Source organism: Stegostoma tigrinum, chromosome 22, assembly GCF_030684315.1.
Source record: "Stegostoma tigrinum isolate sSteTig4 chromosome 22, sSteTig4.hap1, whole genome shotgun sequence".
Taxonomy (NCBI): domain Eukaryota; kingdom Metazoa; phylum Chordata; class Chondrichthyes; order Orectolobiformes; family Stegostomatidae; genus Stegostoma; species Stegostoma tigrinum.
Window position 1 is genome coordinate 12465826 of NC_081375.1, and position 7966 is coordinate 12473791.

Genomic DNA, 7966 nt, shown 5'->3' on the forward strand with positions numbered 1-7966 from the left:
TCAGTGGTGTCGGATTGACTGACTACTTGTCATTATTTTGTAAACATAAGTATTAATTAAAAATTACTGACTAATTTCACTTCCATTTTTTTCCCCCACTCTTTTACATTACAAGTCTACCTTTTAGAGGATTACTATAGAATATGTATGTCTTCGGCCCCAAATCTGCTTGGGTACCAATATTCAACAGGAAAGTACATGGATGGGAGAATGCATTAGCAATGCCAACAGGTGCAACAAACTGCATTATATCTGGTTAGCATTTGCAATGATATTTTAATGGAATCCCTATTAACAGCTGAAAACCAGTTCCACCTCCATATGGCTTTGCAGCAGTTAGACTCTTGCCTTCACTTGAAGTTTAGCATCAGGCTATCCTGAGATTTCTAGTTTCCTACCAGAAACAAAAAGAACCTGCTCAAAAAAACCTAATTTACCTGATTTCTGATAAATTCTCCTTTCAAGCATTACTAACGTGGACTAATGCGGCAAATAAACTTACAACATTCTTAGGGAGCTATCTGACGTGGTAGATGTGAAGAGGTTGTGAAGAGTTCAGGAGCAGAGGGCATCATCTCAGTTTGGAGACACCCAATTAAGACTGAGAAGGCAGGTAATCTCTTCTTTGAGACAAATGAATCTGGAATTGTTTACCACTGAAGGCTATCGAGTTAAGGTTGTTGAGTATATTCCGGACTCCAAATTTTAATCAGTAAGGAAAAAAGCAGGAAGGTTCAGTTGAAGATTATCAGATCAGCCACGATCTCATTGAATGGCAGAGTGGACTTAATGGGCCACCTCTGCCCCTAGGACTTTGCTCTTACAGGCAGCTTCAAAATTGGCTTGATCAGCTACAATTTGTTTAATTCCAATTGTACTATTCTCTCATTTTTCACTAGTTAACTGGGCTGTAATGCCATTGCTATTGTTGCAAAGTTGGTTAGAGTATTCCTTAATTGGAAGGCAAGAAGTTAGAATTTGCTGGTTAAAAATGACCGTGGGGGAAAAGAGTGCTGTGGTCCCTTTTAAAAAATTGTGCTTGGAAGTTTCTAACTGAGGCGTAGAGAGTGCCCAGATGGAAACATCTTGCACAGAACAGCCAAGCAGCGTTTTTTTCCAAGACAAGAAGTTTGAATCTGCCACATTATTTTAAACCAAGCACCTCGATGCAGAAAGCTAATTGAATTGAGTCTGATGGTGTTGACAACCTGAAACCAATTATTTTATAAGAATTTGATTAATGCCATTATGGGGCGATAAATCAAGGGTATTTGGAAAATCCGGGAGAGCCATCTGCAACCTGCCAGAGTTAGCACCGTTCCCCTCCGAGAAAGCCCATCTAACTAATCAAAGGTACCATGGTATTTTAGCTCAGAGTCCTCATTGAAGAAATTATAGAGATAAAACATCCTTGACAGCAGAATTAATGGAAGAAAGGCATTTGTGAAGAGAGTGGAGAAGACAGTCTGTGTGAACTTGGAGAGATTAAGTTCAATTCTTTGTTCTTTTATTAATTGGATTTATTAAGTGGGACTTGTGTTTATTTGAACAGTATTCCAGCAGAATTTAGACCAATTAGGAAGTAGTTCGCAGTCTAAGGGGAGGGATTATCTGTTTGTTAGTAATTCTGTTAATTTGTTCATTGTTGGGCTAAATAAATAAGTTGTTCCTTGTTGCATGTAAAGTGGAGATCAGGGATTTTCTTTCTTTTAATAGATTACGAGAGTAAAGGCAAACATCTGAGTGTGTAGTGACTGTCTTCAAGTCACTTGTACAGACAGCTGCAACCTCGGAAGTGATCAAGTCAGCTGGTGGAATACACTAATTCAGATTTATCACATGGATTTGGCTATAATTAAGGCTTTTTTTGTATGACAGCTTCTGTTGTGGCTACTTGGAAGTTATCTTTCTCATAATGTTATTCTATTTTCCTGTTTAATAGAGTACATGAATATACAAACACATTAAATCCACTATAGGTGCCTGATGTTGCAAATACATCACCTTACTCAAGAGTCACCAAATCAAGCTAGAATATGAGAGATTCTCCCATGTATCTGGATTTGTCAATTATAGAGCACAGCCTTTCCTTGCAAGGTTATGCAGCATCCAAACAGAAACACCTGTTTGTTTGTTCAACAATATGCTTAGTCTCACATAAAATGAAAAGGATCATATGTACAGCAGTTATCATTGCAATTTGTTGTTAACTATTGAACCAGTTTTGGAACATTAAATTCACACCACCCAGAAAACAAATCAAAGCCAAAAAAAACCTTTATGGTTAATGCAAATACAATAATTAGTTTAGGATTACCAAAACAACTTGATAGATGGAGTGGGTGCTCAAAATTCTATATAAGTGATCAATATAGACATAGAGATTTACAGCATGGAAAATAGGGCCTTCAGCCCATCGCATCAACCAAAAGCAAACATCTCACTATTCTAATCTCATGATGCAGCACTTGGCTGATAGCCTCATGTGCCTTGGCATTGCAAAGGCAGATCTCAATACCTCTTAAGTGTTATGAGTGCTCCTGCCTTCAGGTATAAAGTTAACTGTTCTAAGATTGCACATTAGGGAAAGTCAATGGATCACTCGAAGTATGCCTTGAATGCAGAACTGTAATTGCTTTACAGCTGATTAATTTAAGAATATTGTGTGAAAGTAGAGAAATTAAAGATTTTGAGTACTCTGAATTAGAATAAGTATAACCTTTAGTTTTCAGTGAACATCAATTTGCTCTATAAAACAAACTACTTGTGGCAAGTTGCCCAATGTTAAAGAGTGGGGAGGTAGCAGAGGGAGGAGATAATTCTCTTGAATGGGAAGTAGAAATTAAATAATGTTGTGAAAAATAGAGATTTGGACTAATAATGCCTCACTTATGTGGCATAGTGAGGAACTTTTGACCACTGTTGTAACAGTTATAAAGCTGTGTAAATGATCAGGGAGTTCTTGATGCCTACACTGTGAACATTCACTCCAGTCATCTGTCTTGTTTAGTAGGGTAATTTATCTCCATCCAAATGCACACAATAATACAAACATTACTTACATTTCCAGGAGTTAAATTATCTCCTTTGCAATGGCATTGTTGACTATTGACAGTGGCAAAACTGAACTAATCCACATTACTACTACATCTTTTCAACTGTGGAAAGGTTGAATTTAAACCCTTCAGAAATTATGCTTAATTTTTATTAAAAGAAAATGTGTACGTTGTAACTGACTTTCTCAGGTTGGCCAAATAAATGTTACATACATAATGCATTACTTCAAAAGTATACAAAGGAATATTAGTAATTTAACACAGCAGTCCAACAAATCTCACAGATATTGACAATCCATTCATTCTTATCAGGAGTAATGCTGTACAAAACAACCCTACTCAACCTCAAGAAGTGCATTGCTTTTGTGAATGTAAAGTAATCTATCAAATCAGCTTTTAATCCACTGTACCAAAGATATCCTAAACACCCAACATAGTACCTGTTCTAAAGCAGTTTTATAGTTTCTTTTTTATGGTGTAGGTTTTATAGAGAAGATCATAAGCCATCATTTTTGCACCTCTAGCAGGATGCCACCACCAGATGCATTCTCTTCCTCTCCCTTGTCAGTATTTCACAGGAACCAACCCCCTGGGACACCATGGTCCACTTCTCCTCCACTCCCAATAACTCCCCACATCACCTTCTCATGGAATTAGAGAAAGTGTAACACTTGTTTATTTTGTCCCTCCTCACCATTCAAGTCTCCAGACATCTTCCAGGTGAAGAATACTTTATGTGTACAGCATTCAATCTAGTCTACTGTGAGCAGTGAATACAAGGTCTGCTCTACATTGGGGATATGAAACGCAGATTGGGCGAATGCTTTGCAGAACACCTATTTTCTGTCTGTAAGAAATGACCCCGAGCTTCTAGTTGTCTGCCATTTCAACACACCGTGGTGTTCTCTATTTCAGGCATGCTGCATTGTTTCAGCACAAGCAGGAAGAAGAGTATCTCATTTTCTGTTTGTCGACCCTGCAGCCTTTAGGACTCAATCATTTTAGGGCCTGAACGTCATCTTCCATGTCTTAACCACCCCAAACCTTATTGAGAGATAAGCTGCTTTCAGCACAGTCAACCTGTTTTCACCTACTTATAGCCCCAATGACCAGCTTTTCTTTCTGCCTGGGTCACCATTATCCATCCCGTTGTTGTCTGTCTGTCATTCTCTCTCTCTCTCTCTCTCTCTCTCTCTCTCTCTCTCTCCACCTATCATGTACTCTCCTGACCAAACTGCTGCCTTCAGTATATATGCCACCTTTTCTTTGCTACCATTTGTTCTGAAAAAGGTTTGTTGGACATGAAATATTAACTAGCTTCTTTCCACAGATGCTACCAGGCCTGCTGAGTTTCTCCAGCAATCTGTTGTTTCAGATTTCCAGCATCTGCGATTCTTTGTTTAATTGTAAACAGAATCTAAGCCTGTCTAATCCTATCCCTGAGAGAAGCAGTATCTCTCTTTAAGGGACCCAATAGTGAAATCAAATTTCCTGCATCAAAAAATATTGTGTGGGGCATTTCCTTCTTGCCCAGAGACCTGACTGCAGCCTGTCACATTGTTTGGTCGCACTTGCCAGTTGATCATTATCATGAGGAATGATCATTATCAGAGGAAGCTGATGTACTGAAAATTTTGTCAAACATTAAGATTGACAAGTCGCCAGGCCCGGATCAGATTTGTCCTCGGCTGCTTTGGGAAGCGAGAAATGCAATTGCTTCGCCACTTGCGAAGATCTTTGCATCCTCGCTCTCCACTGGAGTCGTACCTGAGGACTGGAGAGAGGCAAATGTAATTCCTCTCTTCAAGAAAGGAAATAGGGAAATCCCCGGCAATTATAGACCGGTAAGTCTCACGTCTGTCGTCTGCAAGGTGTTAGAAAGGATTCTGAGGGATAAGATTTATGACCATCTGGAAGAGCATGGCTTGATCAAATACAGTCAACACGGCTTTGTGAGGGGTAGGTCATGCCTTACAAACCTTATCGAGTTTTTTGAGGATGTGACTAGTAAGGTTGATGAGGGTCGAGCTGTGGATGTGGTGTATATGGACTTCAGTAAGGCATTTGATAAGGTTCCCCATGGAAGGCTCATTCAGAAGGTCAGGAGGAATGGGATACAGGGGAACTTAGCTGCTTGGATACAGAATTGGCTGGCCAACAGAAGACAGCGTGTGGTAGTAGAAGGAAAATATTCTGCCTGGAAGTCAGTGGTGAGTGGGGTTCCACAGGGCTCTGTCCTTGGGCCTCTACTGTTTGTAATTTTTATTAATGACTTGGACGAGGGAATTGAAGGATGGGTCAGCAAGTTTGCAGACGACACAAAGGTCGGAGGTGTCGTTGACAGTGTAGAGGGCTGTTGTAGGCTGCAGCGGGACATTGACAGGATGCAGAGATGGGCTGAGAGGTGGCAGATGGAGTTCAACCTGGATAAATGCGAGGTGATGCATTTTGGAAGGTCGAATTTGAAAGCTGAGTACAGGATTAAGGATAGGATTCTTGGCAGCGTGGAGGAACAGAGGGATCTTGGTGTGCAGATACATAGATCCCTTAAAATGGCCACCCAAGTGGACAGGGTTGTTAAGAAAGCATATGGTGTTTTGGCTTTCATTAACAGGGGGATTGAGTTTAAGAGTCGTGAGATCTTGTTGCAGCTCTATAAAACTTTGGTTAGACCGCACTTGGAATACTGCGTCCAGTTCTGGGCGCCCTATTATAGGAAAGATGTGGATGCTTTGGAGAGGGTTCAGAGGAGGTTTACCAGGATGCTGCCTGGACTGGAGGGCTTATCTTATGAAGAGAGGTTGACTGAGCTCGGTCTCTTTTCATTGGAGAAAAGGAGGAGGAGAGGGGACCTAATTGAGGTATACAAGATAATGAGAGGCATAGATAGAGTCGATAGCCAGAGACTATTTCCCAGGGCAGAAATGGCTAGCACGAGGGGTCATAGTTTTAAGCTGGTTGGTGGAAAGTATAGAGGGGATGTCAGAGGCAGGTTCTTTACGCAGAGAGTTGTGAGAGCATGGAATGCGTTGCCAGCAGCAGTTGTGGAAGCAAGGTCATTGGGGTCATTTAAGAGACTGCTGGACATGCATATGGTCACAGAAATTTGAGGGTGCATCCATGAGGATCAATGGTCGGCACAACATTGTGGGCTGAAGGGCCTGTTCTGTGCTGTACTGTTCTATGTTCTATGTTCTATGTTCTATTTGGATTTAAGTCCCTCGCCTGTCACGATGTACTTCCAGATTATGTCCACAAGGTGGCTGCATAGAGCAATTTACCAATGTCTTTCAACTCCAACACTATCTTTCCCATAAGTACCTTAAATTCACCAGTTGACTGGGAACAAACCTCTGGTCAATTTACCAGCAGTCACTAAATTTCAGATACACATCAGTGCAACGTCCAAGCAATAAAACACAATTATGCAATGGAGAGAAATTATTGACTAAGTTCATTAGACCAATTTTAAGGGGCTGCCATAAAATTCTGAATGCTGGAAGAATTGACTGTACAAATATCAGTATTGCTTGCATGAGAGCAAACTGTTCTGCAATTCACAGTGCTGTAAGAATGTATCAGACCCAGCTAATTTAAATTAACAAAATACTGTGAAGTCTTGGTCCTTGTGAAAGGGGGATTGCATTAACCCAGCAGTGGTCTAGTAAGGACAGCCTGGCGAGAGTTCAGTCTTGCTTGTTGCTTTCGCCCCACCTGCACTTTACAGTTTGTGGCAGGTGCTTCGAGTGTGCTCACCACTTCAAAGCACTGCGAGCAGTTGGAAGTAATTAGACCTCAGGGAAAAAGAAAGTCAAGCTGCAAGACAATGGCAAGTGCCAGGAACACAGGGGTTCTCTAGGCACTTTGAAGTTCATTCAGCTAGACCAAAGTGCTGTTTGGTTTAGAAGAACGTGTCGAGCATCAGTGAAAGGACCACACGAGTAGAGGGTGATGGAAGGAGTACATTTCCTAACATGAAGAGTGTGAAACCCCTTTAGATAATAAGCACTTCTTTAAATATATACAAAGGTTCATATTCTGTAGACAAATACAATGACCCTCTTTGTACCAGTTGATTAAAGAGCTCATAGCATATGATTTCAATGCACATTTTTATTAGGATAAGGATGAAAGTCTAATTTCAACTGTTGAACCTTCTTTACCAAACCTCTTCTTTCCTTTCATTAAGTTCCTCTCTTCCTGTTTTTTGTGTAATCACTGAATGAACTATTGAACAGACCTTGGCATCTATGGTCAGAGAAACACACCCATTCTATACATAATATTCAGACACGGAGCATAATACATGCTTTGTATATATCGCACACAGATATAATGTTAAGAGTGCAATCAAATCTTCTTTTTTGAAGAAGTAACAAACATGATTGATGAGGGCAGAGCGGTGGATGTGATCTATATGGACTTCAGTAAGGCATTCGACAAGGTTCCTGTTCGTAGACTGGTTAGCAAGGCTAGATCACATGGAATACAGGGAGAATTAGTCATTTGGGTACAAAACTAGCTCGAAGGTAGAAGACAGAGGGTGGTGGTGGAGAGTTGCTTTTCAGACTGGAAGCCTGTGACCAGCGGTGTGCCACAAGGATCGGTGCTGGGTCCACTGCTTTTCATCATTTATATAAATGATTTGGCTGTAAACATAGGAGTAAGTTTGCAGATTACACCAAAAGAGATGTAGTGAGACAGCGAAGGCGGCTACTTCAGAGCTCAATGAGATCTTGATCAGATGAGCCAATGGGTCGAGGAGTGGCAGAAGGAATTTAATTTAGATAAATTTGAGGTGCTGCACTTTGGAAAGGCAAATCAGGGCAGGATTTATACACTTAATAGTAAGGTCCGGGGGAGTGTTGCTGAACAAAGAAACCTTGGAGGTTGGGATCATAGTTCCTTGA